The sequence below is a fragment of the Muscardinus avellanarius genome (genome assembly GCF_963383645.1).
Source record: "Muscardinus avellanarius genome assembly, chromosome: X".
Taxonomy (NCBI): Eukaryota; Metazoa; Chordata; class Mammalia; order Rodentia; family Gliridae; genus Muscardinus; species Muscardinus avellanarius.
Window position 1 is genome coordinate 115089906 of NC_137792.1, and position 25492 is coordinate 115115397.

Sequence of the window (25492 nt, forward strand, 5' to 3'; positions counted from 1 at the left end):
AGCAAAATAAATGGCCCTCTTTTAATGTCTGTTCTGTTGACCTTGTATCTCTATGCTGAAAATCTTTCTTTGTAACTTGCCCTTTCTGTAAGACCAAAGTGTTTTTGATTCGATTTATCATACTCCAAAAATTTGGGCCTTTTTGAGTTTAAAGTGTTTACAAGGATAGCCTTTTCCCCTGGATTTGATTATCTCATTGACAGCAGCTGATATCCTCATGCATAGGAATGTATTTACTTATAGGCACATAAGTAATTCATTTATAAAATTGAATTATCTGACTAGGGAGATTGTTTGTTTTGATTGTGTAGCAGTCCTTCTGAAACTGACTTGCAATTGATAAAAGCCAGATGGAAAGCGGAAACAGTCCATTTCATGACTCTTTAAATGTTTAAGTTGGTTAACCCTTGCACTTCACATTTTTTGAAGTTTGGTGGTAGGGTGGAAACAATTTGTTGGTGATTTTTAATATGCAAAATAGCCAGTAAGTGCTTAGAATATTCTGTACCAGGGGCCTTAGAAGAGTCTTAGGAACAAATAAAATAGCTCATCGATAAACTCTTGTTTATAGAACCTTATTTTTATTTGATGTTTTTTATTACAATGTTTTTTAAATTTTATTATTATTATTGTTTGTGGGTCTGGGGATGGAACCCAGGGACATTCGACCTCTGAGCTACACCCCCTGCCCTATTTTTTATTCTTTATTTTGAAACAGGGTCTCCCTGAGTTGCAAAGGGCCTCACTAAGTAGCCGAGGCTGCCCATGAACTGCGATCCTCCGGTTTCAGCCTCCCAAATTCTGGGATTACAAGCGTGCGCCACCATGCCCAGCTTTACAGTGGGTTTTAATATTCAAGTTAGTGCCTCCTATTTTGGCAAGAAACTACTGTTAGGCTTTTTAAAGTATCTTATTGTGTTATCTTCGTGTCCACTTGTCTCCTGGCCCAACTGATGCTACATACGAATACTGGAGACAAACTAGATTGTAACTATAATGCCATTCATAAGCATTTTCTACTAATTTTATAATTAAGTCCAAAGTACTCTGTCTGATATTCAAGGCATTCAATAATCTGGTTTCTATGTCCATTTTCATGTTTTCTTCTCAGCTGTCATTCACATATTCTATTTTGCAACTTAAAGAAACTGCTCCTCTTCCCTTATCACTACCTTTATTTTTCTCTCTCAGCCTTTTGAGTATTCCTTCTGTCTGCAATTTTTTCTTTATAATTTCTACTTATTGATATTTTCATCCCATAAAAGGATGTTTAAATTTGTACTTCATCCGTGATTTCGTTTTCGGTCCCCATGTATATGGCTTATATTTACCTTCCTCAGCTGAACACTCATCAGATTGCCTTGTACATTCCTTCAGCTCTCATCATATTATACCCACTAGTGGTTATTTGTGTCCTTGCCTTGCCTCCATTTGAGAGGGTAGGCTCCTAAAGGTAAGATACATGGCCTCCACATCTTTGTATTCTACAAAGAACCATATTCCTTGGACTTTGTAGGTCCTTAATACTTACTGAAGTAAATACAAATAACCCCCTAAAATCTCCTGTGCATCTGCAGTCTGCATGAAATGATTTGTGATGTTATATTATAAATTAATACAAAATAATCTAATCTGATATATTCATATTTCTGAGAACAGATCTCTGTGGTTTGGGAAGCAAATGGTGTTCCAGTACAGTAAAAGTCAAATGAACAGATAATACTCTTATTTCTGTAGAACTATGGGAGCTACTGTCTATATATCTCACTTCTAAAATAGTATGAGTACTATTTTAGAGTACAAAGTACAAAGCTCAGAGTAGTTGCATAACTTCACCAACAAGCCTTGGCCCTGTCAATTATCACACATGTAAAAGTATGGCTGAAGTAGATTTGAGTTCAGCAAGGATTATGCCTGGTATGAGATTGGAAGTTTACTCTTCTCTACCTCCTGGAAAACATGTATCCTCTAAGCCCAAAATGCAATTGAATCTGATAAAAATAACTAACTGAAAAATCAAGGTTATGAATTGGGAAATCACTGGTATGACAATCTATATAGACCTATAATCTAGACTTAGCTTATTATCAACAAGTTCTTTTAGGCTAAACTAGTTTAAAAGTAGTTCTATCCTACATTAATCTTTCAGGAGTTAAATTGTATGTATTAAGTCAAGAACAATTATTCACACCTATAAACCCAATACTTGGAGGCTGAAACAGCTGAGGCAGAAAATCACAGGTTAAAGGTCAGCCTCAGCAACTCATTGAGATTCTGTTTCAAAATAAGATAAAAATAAAAATAAAAATGGCTGGGGATATAGTTCAAATATAGAATGCCCCTGGATTCAGCCCCTAGTATCTCAAAAATTATATGTATTCATATCCATCAAAATAATGATATATGAATGCAAATGATTGCTGAGAAAGGTATTCAAAACATAATGGTTTCTATGTGACAGTCATATTTCTTAATTGCTTTACATATATTATCTGACTTAACAATCACTAAAACCCCATGAAATGATAATCACTACAATCATCCCCATTTACAGATGTGGAAGCTGTAATACAAGAGGTACTTAACCTGTCTGATGGGGAGCAGAGAGTAAGTTTGTCAAAACTAGAATTTGAACTCAGGGAATTTGACTTTTCTTTGTGATCTCAGCCACCACCTTATATTGTTCTGAATGCTATTCTTTACCTCTCTTTGTATATTCTAAACAACATTCTCTGTTGCTTCTCTCTATTGCTAAGTCAAGTACTTTCTCAGTATTGTTGGGCATATTTTCTCTTTCTAGAATGCTGTTCTTCTTTCTGACCTTTATTATTTATTATTATGGTCTCAACATAAATATCACCTTTCGAGAGAGGCCTTCCAAAACCACTGGAATTAGGTGTCCCTTTCATATATTGTCAAAGGACCCTATACTTGATTCCTCCCTATCACTCCTCATAATTATAACACAAAATATTATGTGTATAACATATTTATTTATGATACCTTAATATGCATTAATATAATATTGATATTACATATCAATAATGTAATGTAAATTATATTATACACTATTTTTTTTATTTTACATTCTACCTTCTAGAATGTAGACTCCACAAAGCAAATAACTTTGATTTGTTATCAGATGCATCCACAGTGCATAGAATGTTGTCAGGGACAGGTGCTCAAAGTATTTGTTGACTAATTCAATGAACATGAAAATACATTCTCAAATATGCTGCATGTATGTTTAGAAAAAGGATATTTTTGAGGAAAATATTCCTAGTATAATAATAACTTGGATAAACAATCTTACCCACTATATGTAGACACAAAAAGGGATGAAGAACACTGGCTACACCCCATTACTAAAAATATTTTTCATATCCACCTCAATGAAGTCAGACAGATCTAAAGTTCATTCCATTTTTAGTGAAGGCTTTTTCCCCTAAAAACTGTACCTGCTTACTAAAAATAAATGTTTTGAGAAATCAGATATAGGTGGATGCTTATCAGTGAGAAGGACAAGAAAGGATATGGGAAGGAATCAAAAATAAGCAATAATTGCCCCCAAAATAAAAAGTGCCAAAAATTAAAAGTGCATCTTGTGACATGACATTCTTCTTCTTCCCTTTCTAGAGTAACCTTAACTAGTCCTCATAGAACACAGAACATAGAACATTGGTCAATGTGATTGTCTGCATCCTATTTTGGTAACCAATGAAGTAGTCTCAAGGTAATCGTCCTGTCACTTTGGGTTTCATTGTAGATTTGATCTAGAATGAATGTATACAATAATTTTGGACACATGGAAGGTAGACATTTTATCATTTGTATTTATATTGGTAATTGTAATTGCAGTGATTTTTGTTATATTTTCAACAAGTTTTATTTTTCTAAATGCCACAATATATTTGCAAGTGGTCAGGCACTATTCTCTAAAGAAATTCTGAGAGTAAATTACTAGATACAATGACTAAAATAGATAATTAAATTATTGACAAGTGGTCAAATATTTTCTAATGTTAGAGAGAATAGACACTAAATTCTGACATATTTTTGTGAATGACCTAAGATAGAACTTCCTTAAATGATTCTTTGTTTCATTTCCACATGAAACCTTATACCAGATGTCAAAAAATTAATTAAATATCTAGAAAGCCCTTGTATAATGTTTTACAATACCTAAAAGTGCTTTCATGTCTACTGGCTAATTTAATTTAATGTGCCATGTTTTGCTGAAGCAGCAAGACTGTGTAGCCTATATTTTCATTCACCGATCTTTTCAATGCTAACCATTTAGTGAAAGCTATACTTGCTAACTGTAATGTTCTAAATAAAAGTATAGATATGTTATGTAACAATTATACACTTACATTATTAATAGCTATAGAAACCTGGCAGTGTAATAGATAGGTAAAAACCAGATACTTTCTTTTACTCTGTTGAGGTTAAGTGCAAATTAAAACAGAGCCAAATTCAAAGCAGTATTGAAATACAAATAAAACTGGAATTTTCAGGAAAGCAGAAAATACTCTTCAAGCTGTGGACATAGTTAAAAATGAAGGTCATTTTGCATACAGGGTTCTAAGGAGTATTTGATAGATACCAAGGTTTTCAGTCCTGCTTCTAAAATAGACAATGATGATTTATTAATCTAGGAATATAAACCTAATATAAAGTATTTAAACATATGAAATTATCTAGTCCATTTCCTTTTCAAACTATTTAAACTACCATCAAACAGCAGCAAAACCTGAAATCATATCCAAATGGCAATTAAGGGGAGGATGGGCATAAAACTTTTGCATTTTCTTTTACTCAAACAAAATATAAAATAATACTCAAATAAGAGGATGATCATTTAGATTTGTACACAAACTAATTTAATTTTTGCCGACCTAATTTTCACTAATACAAGTTTTTGTAAACTAAGTTATATCAAGTAGCAATTTAGAAACAAAGAAGATGAGCTGTTAATCGTGAATATTGAAAACCCACAGGGAGGCAGTATCAGTAATGGGGAGCCAGAGACAAAAAGATCACAAGTTAGAGGCCAGCCTCAGCAACTTAGGGAGGCCTTGTTCCAAATTTTTTAAAAAGGGCTACAGGCATAGCTCAGAGGTACAATGCCCATGAGTTCAATCCCTTGTACCAGCACAAACAAACCAACAGAAAAAAAGTAACTGGAAGAAGAGGGATGGCTAATTATAAAGCATTCTAAACCAGATGCTGTGGCACACATCTATAATCCCAGTACTTGCAAGAGTGAGCCAGGATAAATGCAGGTTTGAGGCCAGCGTCAGCAACCTAGTGAGACCCTGTTCCAGAACAAAAATAAAATAAATCTATGGGTATAGCTCAGAGGCAGTATGCCTCTGGCTTTTATCTTTAGTTCCACAAAATGAATAAATGAATGAATGAATGAGTAAGTTAATGAATAGCCATTCAATAAAAAGTCAAATTAGCCCTTCATATTTTGTCCCTAAGGGGGAACAATATATATATATATATATATATATATATATATATATATATATATATATGTTATACTCACACCACACACACACACACACACACACACACACACACACACACTTACAAACATTTGGAAAGTACATGCTGTCTATACATTTATCAATTCTTACTTTCTTCAGTGAGAGCAACTACCAGCTTCATTAGAGTATAAGTAAAGCAAGTAAAGCAAGGTATAACATTAAGGGTTAGTACAGATAAAAGGGCACTGTTAATCTAGTCAGAGAGTAGTGGCCCCATACGGAGAAACCATGAATAAGCAAGAAGATATAGGAGAGAATATTCTAGGTCTATAATGCAGTAGACATAAGAACCAGTCCTTATTTAAGACTCTGCGTTCTGGTTTGAGTTCTGTAGTAATTTATCATGCCATTCACAGCGAAAGGCAATGGGAATTAAAGGTTATATATAACCTAGCCTATGGTTTCTGATCTTAGGCACTATGACTTCTTCCTCTTGTTCACTCTACTTCATCTACATCTGCATTCTTACTTTTCTATACCATGGTGGATCTGCTCCACTTCTAAACCTTTATGATTGCTGTTCCTTCTGTCTGGCACACTCATGGACAGATAACTTCAAGACTTTCTCCTTCATCTTCTTCCAATGTTATATTTTCTTTAACAACTTCTCAGATTGATGTACTCAAACTACAGTGTCCCTATACTCCAGAAGTAAATGCTTGCTTTCCCTGTTTCATTTTTAAGCCATATCGATGACAATATCTACTAATAAAAATTAAAATTTGTTTCCATAACAATTGCAATTGAAATGCTATTTTACTCATATATTAATATTACTTATTAATACTTTTCTCCCATCAGAATATAATCTCCATGTGTATAGGAAATTAAAAATGCATTTGGATGGCACACTGAGGTGCCTCAGCAACTTAGTGAGAATCTTTTTTCAAATAAATAAAATAGTATAAGAGGTATAACTCAGAAATAGAATGAACCTTGGTTAAAAAATAGCATTTTTCTTTCTTACAATTTTATGGGCTCATATTATGTTATTGATTAGTTGAATGCACTGTTATTATTTCTTTGGTTAACTACTAAAATATAAGTCTAGTTGGTATTTCTCAAAAATAGTCCAGAAATTCCCAAATGGTATACCTTGAATTTGTTCCAGATATTATCTTTTCAGCCTTGGTAGAGGCCAAGTAGGATTTGGGCTGCCTAAGCTTCTGGATCAGTAGCCTCCTCTATACATTGCATTCACCTCAGTGTGCCATCCAAATGCATTTTTAATTTAATAAACTAAAATATATTTATACTACATTAACTTACAAAAAAGCCCTTCAAATAAAGAATAAAAAACAAAAAATATAAAAGCCAAAAAAATGGAGAGAAAAATTAAAAAGTAACAGACCAAGATGTCTAATAATCATGTGAAAAGTGATTTATAATTTCACTTATTATTATTATAAAATGCATTTAAAATATCTAAGAAATAAAAATATGCCAGGCATGGTGGTACACGCTTGTAATCCCCTCGCTTGGGAGGCTGAGACAGGAGGATGGCGCAGGTTCGAAGCCAGCCTCAGATACTTAGTGAAGTTCTCAGCAACTTAGTGACACCCTGTTTCCAAATAAAGTATAAAATAGGCCTGGGAGTATATAGCTTGGAGATAGAAAGCCCCTGGGTTCCATCCCCAATACACACACACACACACACACACACACACACACACACACACACACAAATATTCCATGTTGGTGAAGATGTGCATAAATGAGCTTCCTAAATAAAATTACTCAGGTATATTTAAAATTCACCTTAAGTGATTCTTTCCTTGCTATGATTACTTTACTTCTGTTTTTTTTCAATATTAACTTTGCATATAATGTAATGGAAGAAACAGAAGGTCAATATTCAAATGTGTAATTTCTCAGAAACTTTTCTTACTGTCCCTGAAAATAAGTTTCCAAAAATTAGGAATAAAAATGTACTTTGATACTGCTGAAGTTTGTCTACTCCTAAGAGAAACTGTTACTGTAACACCTCATATGGAATTCCTTTAAATTGTACTCACAGAAGCCATTTTTGATGCTTTTATATTCAGAAACCCAGTGTACTTCAAGGTGGAAAGTAATTTTATTTTGTTATCCTATGACTAATATTATCCAAGAATAAGGAGAGAAAAGAGACAGAGGAATAAATCTGTTAACTTGCATTTATTTATTTCCTCCTTCTTTTTCTTCGTTCTTTCTTTCAAAATCAATACCATGGCCTAATTCATTTTGATGGTTTCAGGTCTTTACGAATTTAAAGGTTAGAAACATTCCAAAAAGATCATTGTAAGCCTGGCGTGGTGGCGCACGCTTGTAATCCCCGCACTTGGGAGGCTGTGACAGGGGGATGGCACAGGTTCGAAACCAGCCTCAGCTACTTAGTGAGGCTCTCAGAAACTTAGTGAGACCCTGTTTCCAAATAAAAATATAAAATAGGTCTGGGAGTATAGCCCAGAGGTAGAAGGCCTCTGGGTTCCACCCCCAGTACCACCAAAAAAAAAAAAAAGTCACTGTAATCCCTAGCATAATATCACCCAATTTTATTTTGCTAAAAAAGTATCTTAAAACACTGAAAAACAGATTTATTTTTCACAGCAATGGAGACTGTGGTCTCAAAGATTAAGATGCAGAAATGTGCTGATACATTATTTTTTCCTTATTGTTTTCAAGATTTAAAAATAATTTTATTGGTACAATATAATTATACATTATAGTAAGATTGAAAGTGATACATTCATATATGCACAAAATATCTCTTGGTGGGTTTCACTTCAAACCCCACCCTGGCATCCCACTCTTCCAACCCTGTGAGAATGGTAGTGATATGCACAAAATTGAGTTTTATTCAGCCATAAAGAACGCAATTATTTAAATTCGCCAAAAATGGGTGAATCAAGATAATTTTATATGTACTTTAGAAGTTCAATTATGGTGTCTTGTCATAGATGTCTTTGGTTTTATCCTGTTTAGGAAGTCCTCAGCTGCATTTTTTTCACAAGTCTGAAATTCTATTCCTTGCCTGCTCCTTTCTTATTTATTTATTTTTATTTTTACTGGTGCATTGTAGTCATTCCTCTTAATGGAGTACAAGATGGTAGAGGCATACATGTACACATCACCCAACTAGCTTTTCCTCAATTCCCACTCTATTCCCTCCCCCTCCCTCCTTCTCATGTTTGACTTAGTGGTTGACTTGGATATCTTTATGAATGTATATCACGTACATTAGGGAATTTCCCTCTTCCCCACTCCCTCTCAGTTAGGTCACCTTATTTGCTCATCTATGGTTTCTCCTTCTGTGTCTAGATAGTACCTCCCATGCCCCTTTTTCTCCTTAGCGTCTACATATTAGGAAGAGCATCCGATTTTTTCCTTTTTGTGATTAATCTCACTTAGCATAATATTCTCGGGATCCATTCATTTCCCTGTAAATGATGTAAGTTTGATCTTCTTTGTGGCTGAGTAAATTTCCATTGTGTACATATCTCATAGTTTTGTAATCCATTCAACTGTTGATGGACTTCTTGGCTGGTTCCATAGTTTGGCAATTGTAAAAATGGGCAAGTGAACTAAATAAACACTTCACAAAAGAAGAAATTCAAATGGCCAATACATTTATGAAAAAATGATCAACATCACTTTCAATCAGAGAGATGCAAATTAAAACTATCCTGAGATTTCACCTAACTCCAACTAGAATAGCAATCATTAAAAACAAAACAACAAATGCTGGAAAGGATGTGGAGAAATGGGAACTCTAATACAATGTTGGTGCGATTGAAAATTAGTGCAACCACTTTGGAAAACAATATGGAGGAACCTCAGGAGAATGGGAACAAACCTACTATATGGTCCAACAATATCATTTTTGGGTAACTACTCAAAAGAATGGAAACCAAACTATCAAACTAATACATGTGTATCTATGTTCATAGCTGCACAATTCACCATAGCCAAACTATGAAACCAGCCAAGACGTCCTCAGCTTCTTGAGTCTGAATGCATATGATTTTAGCAAATTAAAGGAGCTTTCGGATATTTTTAATACTTTCAGCTCACATTTCTTCTGAGATCCTGAAGATATGAATGGTACCTCTTTTACTGTATTTGTCAAACCCTTATACGCTATGTTCTCTTTCTTTCCACTTGCTTTTCTCTCTGTTGTTCTTATTAGGTCAATTTTATAGATCTGTTTTCATGTACACTGATTATATGTTCTGTTGTTTCACTCACCTATTAGCCCTACACAGTGGTTTTCAAAATATAGTCACATGATTTTTCAGTTTTTATAATTTCTCTTTGGTTTGTTCAGGATTCTTTTTATTTCTTTGTTAAAATATTGTTTTTCATCAGCTTTAAATGTGTTTATGATTGCTCATGTAAACATGATGACAGATTATTACTATCGTTCCCAGCTCATTCCTATATATGTCATGTGAGGATTGGGAACTTTTTAAAAAAATTTTATTGGTGCATTATACTCATACATCATATTGGGGTAAAAAATCTAACTTGTGTGTACATACATGTACACATCACTGATTTAACCCCTACCCAATTCCCACCCCGTTCCCTCCCCTTCCGTCCTTCCCTTGCTTGGCTTAGTGGTTGACTTCAATATGTTTAAGTGGGCAAACGAACTAAATAGACACTTCACAAAAGAAGAAATTCAAATGGCCAATAAATGCATGAAAAAACTCAACATCACTGGCAATCAGAGAGATGCAAATCAAATCTACCCTGAGATTTCACCTAACTCCAATTAGAATGGCAATCATTCAAAACACAAACAACAATAGATGCTGGTGAGTATGTGGGAACTTTTGTGATGTGTGTGGTATTGTGGATTGAACCCACAGGTGTTCTGCATTTGAAGTACACCCCCATATCTTTATATATTTTTTATTTTGAAACAGGATATAAGATGCTGAGGATCTCACTAAATAGCTAAGGCTGGATTTGACCCTGTGATCATTCTGTCTCTGCCTCCTAAATACTGGAATTACAGATATATGCTGCCATGCCTGGCTGAGGATAACAATGTTTTACTCCTCTTGATCAGGATGTGATTGTACTGATTCCTAATATGATGAGTGTTTTATATTTATTTTTGTGGTACTGTAGATAAAAGCCAGGGGTGTTCTACCTTTGAGCTATATCCCCAACCCTGTTTCATTTTTATTTTGAAACAGAGTCTCACTAAGTTGCAGATGGCCTCACTAAGTTTCCGAGGCTGTCATAAACCTGTGATCCTTCTGTGGAAGCATCCCAAGTACTGGGATTATAAGCATGTGTCACCACTTCTGGCTGTGTGACTTTTATTATATCCTGGAGGTTTTCAGCACATTGTTGTGAGACTCTAGGTCTTATTTATCTTCTTTTAGCAGAGATTCACCCTATTTAATGTAGCACACAGGTCTGGGAGGGACAGGATAATTGTTTATCACTAAGCCTGACTGACACTATTATATGTATATATATAATACAGATTATGATGTATACTTGAATTGCACCAATAAAAGTATTTAGAATATAGAGCATTGAGTCACACATTTCATTGAGGATGAGTTTTATAAGCTCACTTTCTCTTCCTACTCTGGTGACCAGAACTGTAGAAGAATAAGTCAACTAGCTCACCTCTCACTGCATGTTAAACCTTGATGAATTCATGTGATGGTGGAGGCTCATCTTCCCACTAGATCCCGATGACAAAAAGATTTGGAGGAAGGAAGGAGGTGTTCTCTTTGTAGCATGGGGAGTCATTTCCCTTGTTCTGCTACTAACAAAAGCACAGCACCACCTAGCCTCCTCACACTACCTTGTTAAGTCTTGGTGTCTTTGTACGTTGTATGGAAGCTCACTTAGAATATGATGGTGATGAATTTCTGTAATCTAAGTAATTGGGAGGCTGAGACAAAGAGGATCACAGGTTCAAGGACAGCCTCAGCAATTTATGGAGACAGTTTCAAAATTCAAAAGAAAATGGCGCTTGGGGTATAGCTTAGAGATTGAATGCCCCTGGATTTAATCCTTATTACCAAGTGGTGATGAATGATCAGCCTTGTAACATTGCCCAGGTAGGGAATTATGATTGAATCTTGCCTTCAATAGGAAAAAGATAGAAATACATTAAACTGACGAGTCTATGCAGCAAAGGGAACTATCAAAAATCTGAAGTAAGAGCTGACAGATGGGAGATCTTTGCCAGCTCCTCCAATAGAGGACTAATATCTAGAATATACAAATAACTCAAGATACTCACTGCCAAAAAACAAATAACTCAATTAAATATGGGCAAGTGAATTAATTAGACACTTCACAAAAGATTAAGTACTAGTTACTAATAAATATATGAAAAAATGTTGAACATCATTAGCAATCAGATATGCAGATCAAAACTACCCTGAGATTTCATCTAACCTTAATTAGAATAGCAATCATTAAAACACAAACAATAATAAATGCTGGTGATGATGTGGAGAGGTAGGTACTCTGGTACATGGGTGGGACTGGAAATTGGTGCAACCATTTTGGAAAACAATACGGAGGAGCCTCAGAAGAATTAGAATGCATCTACCATATGACCCAGCAATACCTGGGTATCTACCCAAAAGAATTGAAACCAGACTATCATAGTAATGCATATGTATCTATGTTTATAGATTCACAATTCATAATTGCTGCACTATAAGATGCCCATTAACAAATAAATAAATTAAAAAATTATGGGATATATAAACAATTCAATTCTATTCAGTCATAAAGAAAAAAATTATGTCATTTTCAAGAAAATGAGTAGAACTGGGGAATATTATGCTGAAATTAGTCACAAAAAGTGAAAGGTCAGATGTTCTTCCTCATATGTAGAAGCTAGGGAGAAACTAGGGCACAGGAAGGACTCCACATAAAGGAGGAGAAGCCTTAGTGGAAGGAAGAAGGGGACCTAACTGAGGTAGATTGGAAGGGAGAAAAAGACTTGAATAAGGAAACACTTCAATGCAAATGATGTACAAACACAAATTTATCAAAGCCAATCATGGTGTGGTACACCGGAAGGTGAAGAGCAGGAGGGACTGGGTTGAGAAATAGGGAAGGGCTCACGCAGTACCGGTGCATGTGTACCTCTATCACTTTCAACTTCATCACCGTGTATGATTACAATACACCAATAATAAAAAAAAGAAATATGGAACTATATTCCTGCAGTTATATGCTTATTGCTCTTTTATTTTTTAATTGTTTGCAGTACTGGGGATGGTACTAAGGGGCATTCTACCTCTGATCTACACCCCCAGCCCTATTTTTCTTCTTTATTTTGAAACAGGGTCTCCCTGAGTTGCAGAGGGCCTCACTAAGTATCTGAGGCTGTCTGCAAAGCACAATCCACCTGTCTCAGCCTCCCAAGTGCTGGGATTACAAGTGTGTGTCACCACACCCAGCTCTGCTTATTGTCTTTAGTACACCAGTTTATTTACTAAAAGTATATTGGAGATTCAGAAAAGCACACTTACATGAATAATTAAAACTCCATAAAGAAAATATTTACGGCCAGGCATGATGGCGCATGCTTGTAATCCCATCATTCGGGAGGCTGAGACAGGAGGACCACGGTTCTCGGACAGCCTCAGCTACTTAGTGAGGCCCTCTGCAACTCAGTGAGACACTGTTTCAACAATAAAAATACTAAAAGATAGGGCTGAGTTTGTAGCTTGGAGGTATAATGTTCCTGGGTTGCATCTCCAGTACCTCATAAAAAATAGAAAAATATTTATGGGAGCTTATAGATTTCTTACAGAAACACATTAGATACTAAAATTTCCAATATTTTCCTTATGTAATTTTTCTTGATGTATTTGGGGTCTGGCTTTGAGTCAAACTAAAATATTCACTCTCAGATTGAACCAGGTTACTCTGTTTGATTAAAACATTGATACCAGTCTTATTTTAATATTTATACTCTTTTTGGTGTCCTCTTCACTAAATAACCTTCTCTATTTATACACCTCAAATTTCATTTGTTTCAAAAGCTTCCACTTATCACTTTAATCAACTTATATGCTCATTTTGCACTTACATTTTAAGTACTTACATCACTAGTATTGCTGTCTTTCATTATTTATTAAGTAGAAAAATATTTCTGTCATTTTAATGTGTAAGTATTACTTATTTTAATAAAAAAGCTTTTAAGGGAAGGTATCAGGACACATATCTTTATATTTCCTCACAGCACTGGACCTATAATAACAATAGTAGACAGCCTTAACTGAACGCTTATTCTGTGCCAGGAACTGTGTTATATGCTTTATATTATCCAATTTAATTCTCACAAAAACTGGAGAAAGAAATGATAATTATCTACATTTTACATATGTAGAGATGAAATGAAAAGAGGTTCATAAACCTGTCTAAAGTCATACATCTGGTAAATTATTTGAAAACTATAACTCAGATATTAAATAGTATATATGATACCACTTCTCATATTTTATTTCTTCATGAGTAAGTGGTGGTTTGTGCCCTCTACCTTTCGATTTACTCCAACTTGAAAGTGCATTTTCAAAAAAAATTTTTTCAGAAAGAATTCCAGCCATTGGGCTTGGTAGCTTCTACTATACTAAAAAGTGAAATTGACTGAACTTAACAAAAATTACTATCTAAATCTCCTCCTGAATTGCAAAAGTCTTCAAAAGATTTCAGACCTCCAGAACAGTTGCATCAGACTTATTCTGTCAGTGCAATTTGGCTTTGGTGTGAATAAAGATATTTGATACTTCCTAGTGAGACAGATTCCCAAAACCCTCTATATTTTTTATTTATCACTAGAAGTGGTTTTACTGTATATAAGACTATTGAGTTACATTTTTGTTTTTGTTTTTATTCTTTCTGCATTTTGATTTTGTCATATGCGGCCTTCTGGCCTCCAATATTTTCTGATAAGAGTAAGCTATTAATCTAATTTTGGTTTAATTTCCCATGATGAGTTATTTTTCTCTTGATGCTTCTAAATTTCTTTAACATTTTGACTATAATATATCTGGGTATAAATCTCTTTGATATTTTTCTACTTGAAATTTATTGAATTTCTTTAATGTGCTATTGATATTTTCATTCAAATTTCAGAGGCTTTTAGCCATTAGTTCTTCTAACATTCTTTTATCCCTTATACCCTGAACTCTCATTCTGAGACCCACATTTTATGTCTATTGTTGTGCTTAATGGTGTCCCACATTTCTGAAGTCTCTTATTTTTTCTCATTCTTTTATCTTTGTTTCGGTATTCCATAGAATGTTTTTTTTTATCACCAGTTATCCTTATCCTTTTCTCTTTCAATGGAAATCTACTCTTGAGCTCCTCTTAATAATTTTTCATTTTGGTTATTATTTGCTTCAGTTTTGGTATTTTCACTTTTCTTTTTATAAAAACTCTTTTACTATGTTCTTGTCAATTTAGTAGTAGAAGTTTCATAATTATGTTTTTCTTTAATCATTTAGAAAGTGTTCTTTAGATTTTAAGACATATTGATCATTTTTATAATTGTTGAAAATTTTTTTGACAGATATTAACTAAGTTAAATATCTGCCAAATATTGTTTTCGTTACCAATTCTTTTGTCTTTTGTGTGGCTCACACTTTCTGGTGTCTCTGTGTGATTCTTGGTTTTTGAAATTGGATGTTAGAGATAATATATTTTAGCAAATATAAATAATATTTTTCCTCCTGAATTTACTGCCATTGTTTGCTTCATTAATTGGTGATTTGGCCCATTTCCTGCAAAGTCTATTGTTTTAGTTAGAAATAAAATGGCCCCTGAAGAGCTCATAAATTGGTGTTTGAATTTGATTTCATTAGACCCTGAGGGTTGTAATCTCAGCAGTGGACAAATCCATAGTGGATTTTCTGGGTGGTGGCCTGGGATGATAGTGTGTGGCTAGAAAAGGTGGCTCCTTATGTTAGAGCCTTGGGAATTATACATGATTCCTACTCCCTTTGCTTGTTCATGCTTCCAGCCTCCATGATGTTAGAGCAAAGGTTTGTGGTCTCCCTCTCTTCACTTCCCACCTCTATGCCCTGAGAGCCACAACCCCTGCCCTCACATGGACTGAACTCAAGAGTCTCAAAGGAAATCCATGAGCGAATAAATATTCCTTCCTCTGAGTTATATTGTCAGTTCTTTAGATTACAGCAATGAGAATGCTGACTGATACATCTATTTTCCCCACAATGAGTTGCCTCTGATGTTTCTTTCCAAAAGGTGAAACCTTGGGCATGCATAATTGCCCAGATATCTTTCCTCCATGGGAAACTATGGTTTTAGCTGGGTTATCTTTAATTACGTTTAGTTGCTGAATGATTTGCCAGTGTTCATATTATACTAGCGGTTGAGTGTTCTGTATGTGATAGCCAATTGTTCAAAGTTATTTGAAACTGCTGTGGGCATAATTTTTCTTCACAGTGTATCCAAACCAAATTGGGATACCTTTGCAAGGGTAGTATTTTAGCAAGCTTTTGGGGCTTACTAGGACTCTAGTATAGCTCATGTAAGCTCTCCACTTTTCTGTTACAGTGAAATTTATAACTGGTCAATCATTCTACCTTTTGTTGACATGAAGCTACCAGTCCCCCTTTATTTGCTAACCATCAAATTTCCATTGTTTCCTAAATCTTTTTTAGGTTTGAACTTTTCCACATCTCTTACAAATAATGGCATTCCCTTTAGGGAGAGTTTTATATACCCATGATCCTATAACGTGTCTCTCCTTCTAGACAGAAGCCTTTGCAATACCACTCTGAAGTTGTAGTTGTATACAGTGGTTCGTTCTTCTCACACTAACACTTCTCCTCTATAATCAGGAATGGCAGCCCTGGTTTACTCATGTTGCTTTCTTATTATGGAGCCTTATTCTGTGAGCAATATGCGGTGAGAATAACTGAAGACTTTATGTTTGGTATGATTTCTTCCTTATAAATATAGATGGGGTGGAGAAAAGAAAGTGGTACTTGCCTGGAACAGAGCTTCTGCAACTAAGAACTGGAGATGAAAATTGTTGGCAGTTTGTTACTCCCGAAGAGAAACCCTAGAAATGGAGCTGAGGCGATTGATTGTCCTGTTTTCCTGAATGTCAGCAGAGAAGGACCACTGTTATATTCAGTTGTGTGGAGTAGAGGAGCAGGTTGTGATTCAAATGTTTTTCAAAGGAAAGTATACTTTCAGTCAGGAATGGTGGTATATGCTTGTAAGCCCAGTAGTTGGGAAGGTGAGACAAGAAGATCACAGATTCTGGGACAGCCAAAACAATAACACCAGGACAAGTGCTATGTGAAGATATGACTCTTGCCTCAAATAGTTATTTACAATTTTCAAATGATTTTTTACTAGTTATGATTATTTCTGTGGAGAAAGCATTCACTAAGCTCCTTATGGCACTGTTTTGGAAGCGATTTTTACAGGCAGTTGTTTATATTCAGCTTGAAAGAATTTTTTTTAATACTAAGACATTTATTGAGTGCCCACTATGTGCCAGGCACTGTTTTGGCCACTGGTGACTGAGCAGATAATTAGATATACGATTATCCCATTTTAGTGAAGTTTGTTTTATAAAAGGAGAGAAGGATAATTGGCTAACAAAATAAGTCATTTATTTTAAATATATTTTACAAATGTTTATCTATTGTCAATTTACTCCAGTAATGATAATTCCTTCTTTTAAACCAATATTTTGTGGTTACTTATCAAAGTGCCAATAGAAAACTATATAGTTAGACTCACAATTCAAATTCCATTTGTTTTGTATATTATTTTATTTTTTTAATACTAGAGATTGCACTCAGGAGCATTCTAGCTTTGAACCACATCCTCAGACTTCTTTTTTTTAAACAATGCTAAGTTTCTGAGGCTGGCCTGAAACCTGCAATTCTCCTTTTTCAGACTCCCATGTCCTTGAATTACAGGTGTACACCACCAGGCCCTGCTGTTTTGTAGGTTTTACACCTCCATATAACTGACCAAGCTTTATATTAAATTTTACAACCTACTTCATTTTACTAGAGATATGATCAAGATATTTTCTTGGTGCTTTAGGCCATCATCAAGTCAGAATTTCCCTTTAGAGAAAAGTATTTTAATATATTTATTTTAGAATTTTATTTGAGCAATATAATTGCACATCATAGTAAGATTAAAAGTGATACATTCATTTATGCACACAATAATTTCTTGCTGTGGCATGGTGGTGCACACATGTAATCCCAGCACTGGGGAGGCTGAGACCGGAGGATTGCGGATTATGGACAGCCTCGGCTGCTTAGTGAGGCCCTTTGCAACTCAGTGAGACCCTATTTCAAAAGAATAAAAAATAGGGCAGAGGGTGTAGCTCAGAGGTTGAATGCCCCTGAGTCCCATCTCCAGACCCACAAAAAAAAGTTAAGGAAGTATATGGTAGGATTCCTGTGTTTCTTTGGTTGCAATTGTTTTCTTTCTACATTACATGTACATTATGCATACTTAGTCTTGTTACGTTCATATTTCATTTTCCATCAGATTTCACTTGCAAAGCACAAGTTTAAAGGTAAAACTATTAATTTTTGAAGAACTGAGTATTCAACTAAAACCAGGTTCTTATCAGCACATAGCTCTACTTGGCTGCACAGGTTGCATATAATTGAAACTAGCCCTGGTCACAGAAATGCATCAGTCTGTGACATTAAAGTTTTAACATCAATATCTAGTATAATTGATGAAAATAAATCCCCACCCATGTCATTGACATTTTAGTCAGAAAAGCTATTTGATGTGATTTCAATTATTAAGAAATTTTTGAGTTGTTTTATGACTTACCATATTATCTACCCTGGCAAATGTTCTAATATACTATTGCAAAGAATGCATAATTTTCAAATGTTGGATTAAATGTTCTGTGGATATTATTCTCTTAGGCTCATTTGTACTTGTTATTTCCATCACTGAAGCAAGGTGTTAAAATCTTCTACACTTATTGTACTGCAGTCGATTTCTCCCATTAGGTCCCTTATTTTTATCTTCATCCATTTAGATGCTCCAAAATTGGTTGTATGTATGTTTTATAGTTGTTACTCTTTCTTGATGAATTGACCATTTTATGATTATATAAAGAGATTCCTAGTTCCTTTTTAGTGCATTCGCTTTATAATATATATTTTTTCTGAAATAATATGGCTACTCTTCCTTCCTTTTGGATTTTTTGGGGTAGAATATCTCATTATGCCATCCTCTCATTTGTGGTCTATGAATGCCCTTAATTGTAAAATGTGTAATTTTACAATTGTAAATGTAAAATATATAATTTTATTTTTAAAGCCATTCAGTTTTTGTAGGTTTTTAATGACAAGATTTTTTTCCTTTCCCATTTAAGTTTAGTATTAATAGGTAATGTCTTACTCTCACCATTTTGCTACTTGTTTTCTAGCTTTGTTTTACTGTCTTCCATTTTTTCTACCTCTTTTAAAGACTTCTTTTGGTGTTTAGTGATATACTCTAATATAGTGTTGTGTTTTTTTTTTCCTGCGGGTCTTGGGATGGAACCCAGAGACATTCAACCTCCAAGGTACACCCCCTCCCCTATTTTTTATTCTTTATTTGAAAACAGGGTCTCGCTGTGTTGCGGAAGGCCTAAGTAGCTGAGGCTGTCCACGAACCACAATCCTCCGGTCTCAGCCTCCAAAATGCTGGGATTGCAAGCGTGTGTCACCATGTCCAGCTACTCTAGTATAATGTTTTCATTCCTCAATTATTATTTTTGGCTTGTCTGATACAGATTTTTGCTATGTGGCTACTATCAGGCTTGTAAAATTATCATTGATTATAACAAGATATTTTCAAATAACATCATCTTAATATGATCATAAAAATTAGAAAATATTTTGGTGGTACTGAGGAACAAACCCAGGGTCTCACCCATGCTAGGTAAAGACTTTACCACTGAGTTATACCTCTAGCCCTAGAAGAAAACTTAGGAGAAATGGTAAAAAAAATTGGACTAAGGGAGATTTTTTTAAACATCCCCAAGCACAGAAAAAGAAGAAAAATAATCAAGTGAGATTAAAACAAACTAAAAATCTTCTGCACAGCAGGTACAATTTGAAGTTATCTGATCATGGTAATTGCATCTTAAACATTTATCATTTCTTTATGCTGGACACATTCAGAATTTTCTGTACAATTTATTTTAAACTATACAAGGAATCACCCCAAGTATAAGATAACTAGAAATAGCCCATATAGTTCAAAAGTCACTGAAATTACTCAAAGTAAGAATTTTGTCATTAAATGTTTATCTTCTGAACTATAGAACATTAGAAGTTATTCATTTTATCTGAGTGTATTCCTATCATTGTAAACCATCTTCTCTACAACTACCTCTCTTCCCACTCTTTCCAGACTTTGTTTACCACTGTTACACTCTTTAGTTCTATGAGATCAGGTATTTTAGCTTCTGCTTATGAGTGAGATCATGTGGTATTTTTCTTTCTTTTTAATACAGATGTTTATAGTTTTAAATTTCCCTCTGAGCACTGTATTAACAATATCCTACAAGTTATATTATGTTTTGTTTGTTTTCATTCATCTAAAACTATTTTCCAATTTCCCTTGTTCTTTCTTCCTGGACATGCTGTTTCTCTAGGACTGTTGTTGTAAAAGTAAGTGAGATTTGTTTTAATCAAGTATGACAAGACACATAGGCACAGAAATTACTGTCATGAAGGAAGAAATTTTTATACTTGATCCTTAGAAACAGGAGGCATGGCACATCATACAAGGCCACATAGGAAGTTTTAGGGTTTAACAGGAGACAGAAAGGGTGAGAGAAAGTTATGGGCAAGAGTCTTCATTGTGATATCCACAGGAAAGACGGCAAGATAAGGTAAGCAGGTTTAGGATTGGGTACTTTGAGTAATTTAAGTGGCTTTTATACTATGTGGGCTGTTTCTAGTTATCTGGTACGTACCTGGGTTGATTATGGGAGAGGCATTGAGATCCTGGATGTAATAGAACTATAGAGGAGATGGCTGGGGGTGTAAGTTCAGGAAAGTCAGTTTGCTTTTGAAACTCATGCTCCTGGGAATTACTTTTTACCCCTAGGAACCAGCTAACTATGGAAAGGGCAGTATCTCTAGTGTCAGCAAGGCTCCAAGATGTCAAATAATCAGAAGATGCAGGAAAATTATATACAAATTGGGAGCGTGATGTTTTGAAATAATATTAAGTTTTAGGGTGATAATAAGAAGTTAATAGAGGAGGTTAGAGAAGAGTGCATACGTTTCATTAAACAGTATAAAAATATTTTACTCTGAGATTTGAAGAAACACAAGAAGTATAAAGCATCCATGTAAAGAACCTATATCTAAGTTTCTCATTCATATGGGATTAGCCAAGAAAATAAATATAAAACCTATTGGGTTTTGATCATTATTTAGGTAAAATTATAAAATGTGTTAAATGTATAATGCTATACCAAGATGTTATTGCCCTGTACTATTTCAGTAAATATTCTCATTACTGTGATCCAGAATACCTGAAGAAAACAAGAAACAGAAAGGAAGATTTATTTGTGCACAGTAGTGAAGATTTCAGAGGTTCAGTCTATGTTCATGTTAGACATGGACATAGGAAATACAGAGACAGGAGAGGGAGGGAGGGAGGGAGGGAGGGAGGGAGGGAGGGAGGGAGGAAGGGAGAGAGAGAGAGAGAGAGAGAGAGAGAGAGAGAGAGAGAGAGAGAGAGAGATCTGCCTTAACATCATAGAGGCCAGGAGCAGAAGGAGTTAGTGAGAAAGGGGGCACCACATGGACACATGCACAGTTCCCAGGGATATACCTACCCCAAAGACAAATCCCTTTCAGTCAAATTTCACCTATCCAAGTTACCAACAATAAATCCATTACAGTGCATTTATCTAATGATGAAATTAAGAATTCTCATGTTTTTATTATATCACTTATGATAATTAGTACATGAGCTCTTGAGGCACATATTTCAATAACATCTTAATGTATTATGTGGAGTAAATTGACAGTTATGGCAGCCATATTGTCGGAGGTTGCCTGCAAGAAGTAATGGTATTTATGTGTAATCACGAGGCAGAAATCTATGCTTTGGATGAGAGTAACAAGTATGCCAGTATCACTGGCTAAGGACATAAAGAGATCAGGAAATAGAATATTTAATATCAAGGGAAGAAAAGCAATAAACGTTGCATGTCAAATTTTTACCTTAGAAGAAGCAATACAAGCTCATTACTGGAGAAATCTTATTGTCCAGGGTAAAGTCATCTCCAAGGTAGCAGCCAAAATCTTATTTTAAAGATAAGATTATGGGCTTGGGTAATATTGTCTGAAATGATATCATTTCCACTGGGGAGGTCCTTGGCCAGGAAAATGTTGCCAGGTATGTGGGACAAGAGTTCCTTTATCAAAAGAAAACACAATTGAGTTTATGGATCTATGGTATTACAATGAGGTTGGTAGAGTTCTGTCATCATATAGGTATTATCCTATGTAATTTGACCAATCAGGTTATTTCCCTCAGTTATTGGTTTGGTTGGTGCAGGCAAGTCAATTAAGTCTTTGGGTTGTAGGATTTGTATAATCACTCTTAGTGATTGGTGGGACTCACCATTTTGCATATATAGTTGAAATGAGGCCTTACATGAAGGGTTTGGGTCTCTAAATTATAAAATAATGAAATAATTTAGATCAACAGTAATGAGAAAAATGTCAGTGGAATAGGGTGCAATTGCAACCAGCAGGTTTGAATTTTTATTTTGTGTGTGTGTGTGCATGTGTATGTATGTGTGTTATACTACAAACTGAGGTTTTAAAAGATCTATACTGAGATCATCAGATGCCTGCTTTGTGGGACAGACTATAACTAAAATGTTCTAATACAGTATTATCCTTGATCTAACCTCTGGCACTAATGGATGGAGCAAGATTTAAATTTGATAGAGGTTGACATAAAGAATTCATTATGAGCCGGATGTGGTGGCTCACACTTGTAATCTCAGCATTCGGGAAGCTGAGACTGGAGGATAGCAGTTCATGGACAGCCTCAGCTACTTAGTGAGGCCCACTGAAACTCAGTGAGACCCGGTTTCAAAATAAAGAATAAAATATAGGGCAGGGGGTATAGCTTGGAGGTCGAATGCCCCTGGGTTCCATCCCCAGACCCGCAAAAAAAAAAAAAAAAAAAAAGAATTCATTATGGTTAGATATGAACTATCTTCTAAAGAGCTCATAATTAATGTTCAGAGTTGATATAATCAAGTCACACAGGTTATAATCTTAGCAGTGACAGTGATATTAGATTTTAATGGGTTTACTGGGTGGTAACCTGGCCAGGGTGTGTAACCTGGGGGATTACATATGGCTCCCCTTCCTTCTCCTCGCTCTCTTGCTTCCAGTTTCCATGTGAGGATGGAGTATTTCCTTTCTCCCTCTCTCTGCTTCCCACTGCTATGCTCCAGCTCTGTAAACCCAACCAGATATGGACTGAACCCTGAAATCTCCAAAAACTGTGATCAAATTAATATTTCTCTAAGTTGTGTAGTCAGGCTTATTGGGTCACATCACTAAGAATGCTGACTGGGACAGAACCTCATATATAATTGGTCATGTGTGTGTGTGTGTTTGTGTGTGTGTGTGTGTGTGTTTGTGTGTGTGTGTTTGCATGTGCACATATATATTCATACATATGAGAAGGAAAATATATCCTCATTTTAATATAGGAACAAGTTATCAGAAAACTTTGTTAGTATAAAATAAGAGTCCGACCAGTGACCCTGAATTAAGAGTAATTAAAACTTCGAGAAAACTAGAGATATGTCTAGGGGTGCATTGTCTGAATGGAGTTTGAAAGGCACTCTTTATAGATATTATTATGACCTTGAATTAAATTATCTGGAATCTAGCTGGGATATGACAGTCCAATTAATGGATATTTTTGTGTGTGGTAAATACTAGGAATGAAACCCAGGGGCATTCTACCTCTGAGCTATACCCCCAGTCCCATATTTTTCTTTTATTTTGAAACAAATCTCCCTATTTTGTGGGGGGGCCTCACTAAGTTGTTGACGCTCATCTTGAACTTGCAAGCCTCCTGTCTCAGTGTCCCAAATACTAATATTACAAACGTGTGCTACCAGGTTTTAAAAAGCTTAAGTGCTTTTTTAAAAAGAAAAGGCCCAGCCTGATGTATTCTGAAAAGTGAAATGTGTGTCTTGATCATGATTCACAAGGTTAGAAACTCCAGTGGATAAGAGGACAGTCCTGGCAAAGATTGTACTCTGACCTCAATTTATATGGAGATATATATGATTTTGATATATATTTTGGAGAATTTGTGAGGCAAGAGATTCCCAGAATTTGTTTTTTACTCAAAAGACAAAGGCACCTTAGGCAATGCTCCAACTGCTTGCTATTACTATGAAGATAAGAGGGATTTGATGGCCAGGGCATCCAGTACTATGATGACTGAAGTTTCTCTCTATCTGAAGTCTCTCCAATTACCCTATTGTACAGCAGAACACTCGAACTAAGTTTTTGCTCCCGTCTTCTCCTCATTTTTATTTTCCATAATGGTTACCTAGTGGATGTATCTAAGTTGCCATAATCCACTTGTTGATCAAAGGTTGTATGTAAGCCTCCATCTCTATTTAGGTTTTCTCCTCTATGTAGCTTGGATATATATTATTGATAAAGTTGGATATATTTTACTGATATATAAATTTCAAGGAGTTTACATTTGTTAGTCCTCACACTTAGCAAGGCATTAATACCTTGGAGTTTTCCTCTCTGTTTATAGAGGAAGCACATTGTCTTGCAAAGTGCCAGAAATAAATGTGATTTCATTTTTCAGCTGGATTCTTAGATATTGGCTTTAACTCAAAAATCCTTTTTCTTCAGTCAATATTTGGTCATTTATTATGTTTCAGACCCTTAGGCTCATAATCTTTAACTCTGTTCATGAGTTTCTCTTTCTTGGGGGAATGCTTTCAATTGTATTGCTCTGATTATACCTGAGAGAGTTCAATACAGTGCAAGGTCGTGGACTTCCCAGCTTTCATGGTTGACATTGATCCCAGGAGCATTCTTCTTACGTCTCTCTATTGAAATTTGTATTTATTCCATTTCTGGGTTCTCTGATATGTTGCTTATATCTAGGAGCTAACAGAATCCTTCAATTTTTTATACCAAAATCTTTTTTGTTTACATTTTTAGGCACAGGATTCTCACTCTGTTCCAAATAATGTTAGTCCTCTCAGAGGAGCTGCGATTTCGTGGAGCAGATTATTCACATGACATGACTTGATCCAAGAGGGCTGAAGCCTAGACCCAGACTCACCTTGTAAATGAATACCTGGCTGCAATAAAGAGAAGAAAAGAGAACCTCCACTCGTATGAAGACATATTGCTCTATATCGGGGCACTGAAGATGCTAGAAGCACCTGTTCTTATTGGCTTCCTCTTCCCAACAATGTGATTTGCACCCAATGAGAAACCTTGTGCAGGGCATTTAATGTTCTAATACTGTAAAGCTACATCATCTGGTTTCAAGCTTATACTCTGTGTGGACTGGATTGAAGATTTGATTGATTTTTCTTGGAAATACCTACCTGGAAGAGTTTCTGCAAATGTGATTTGGAGTAGAGGTGAGAAGTGTAGTCTTTCTGCTCTTCTTTGAAGACATCCATTTTGGAGTTAAAGTGAAATACAGATTTTTCTGTCTTCTTGGCCTCTCTTTCCAGGATAGAGCTTCTGTAATACAGAATTGATATGCATATCATGGATGTACAGGCTCAAATGAGTCGCACTCACTACTCTTAATGATATTTAGTAGATTTGCTTCAGTAATATCTCTTCAGTATTTTTTCTTTAGTGAATATTTCTCCAGTATTTTTTCATTTAATATCT

General features: G+C 35.2%; 1 pseudogene across 1 annotated transcript in view; it reads right to left on the minus strand.

The window, feature by feature from the left end:
* LOC308279047 (small ribosomal subunit protein uS5-like) overlaps positions 1 to 25272 on the minus strand; it is a 37195-nt pseudogene extending 11923 nt beyond the window's left edge. Inside the window, exons 1-2 of the transcript in view lie at positions 25195 to 25272; positions 24815 to 24942 (exon numbers count right to left, since the gene is read on the minus strand). The product of the transcript in view is annotated as a small ribosomal subunit protein uS5-like (transcript). The remainder of the gene's footprint in view (positions 1 to 24814; positions 24943 to 25194) is intronic.
* Between the last annotated feature and the right edge of the window lie 220 nt (positions 25273 to 25492).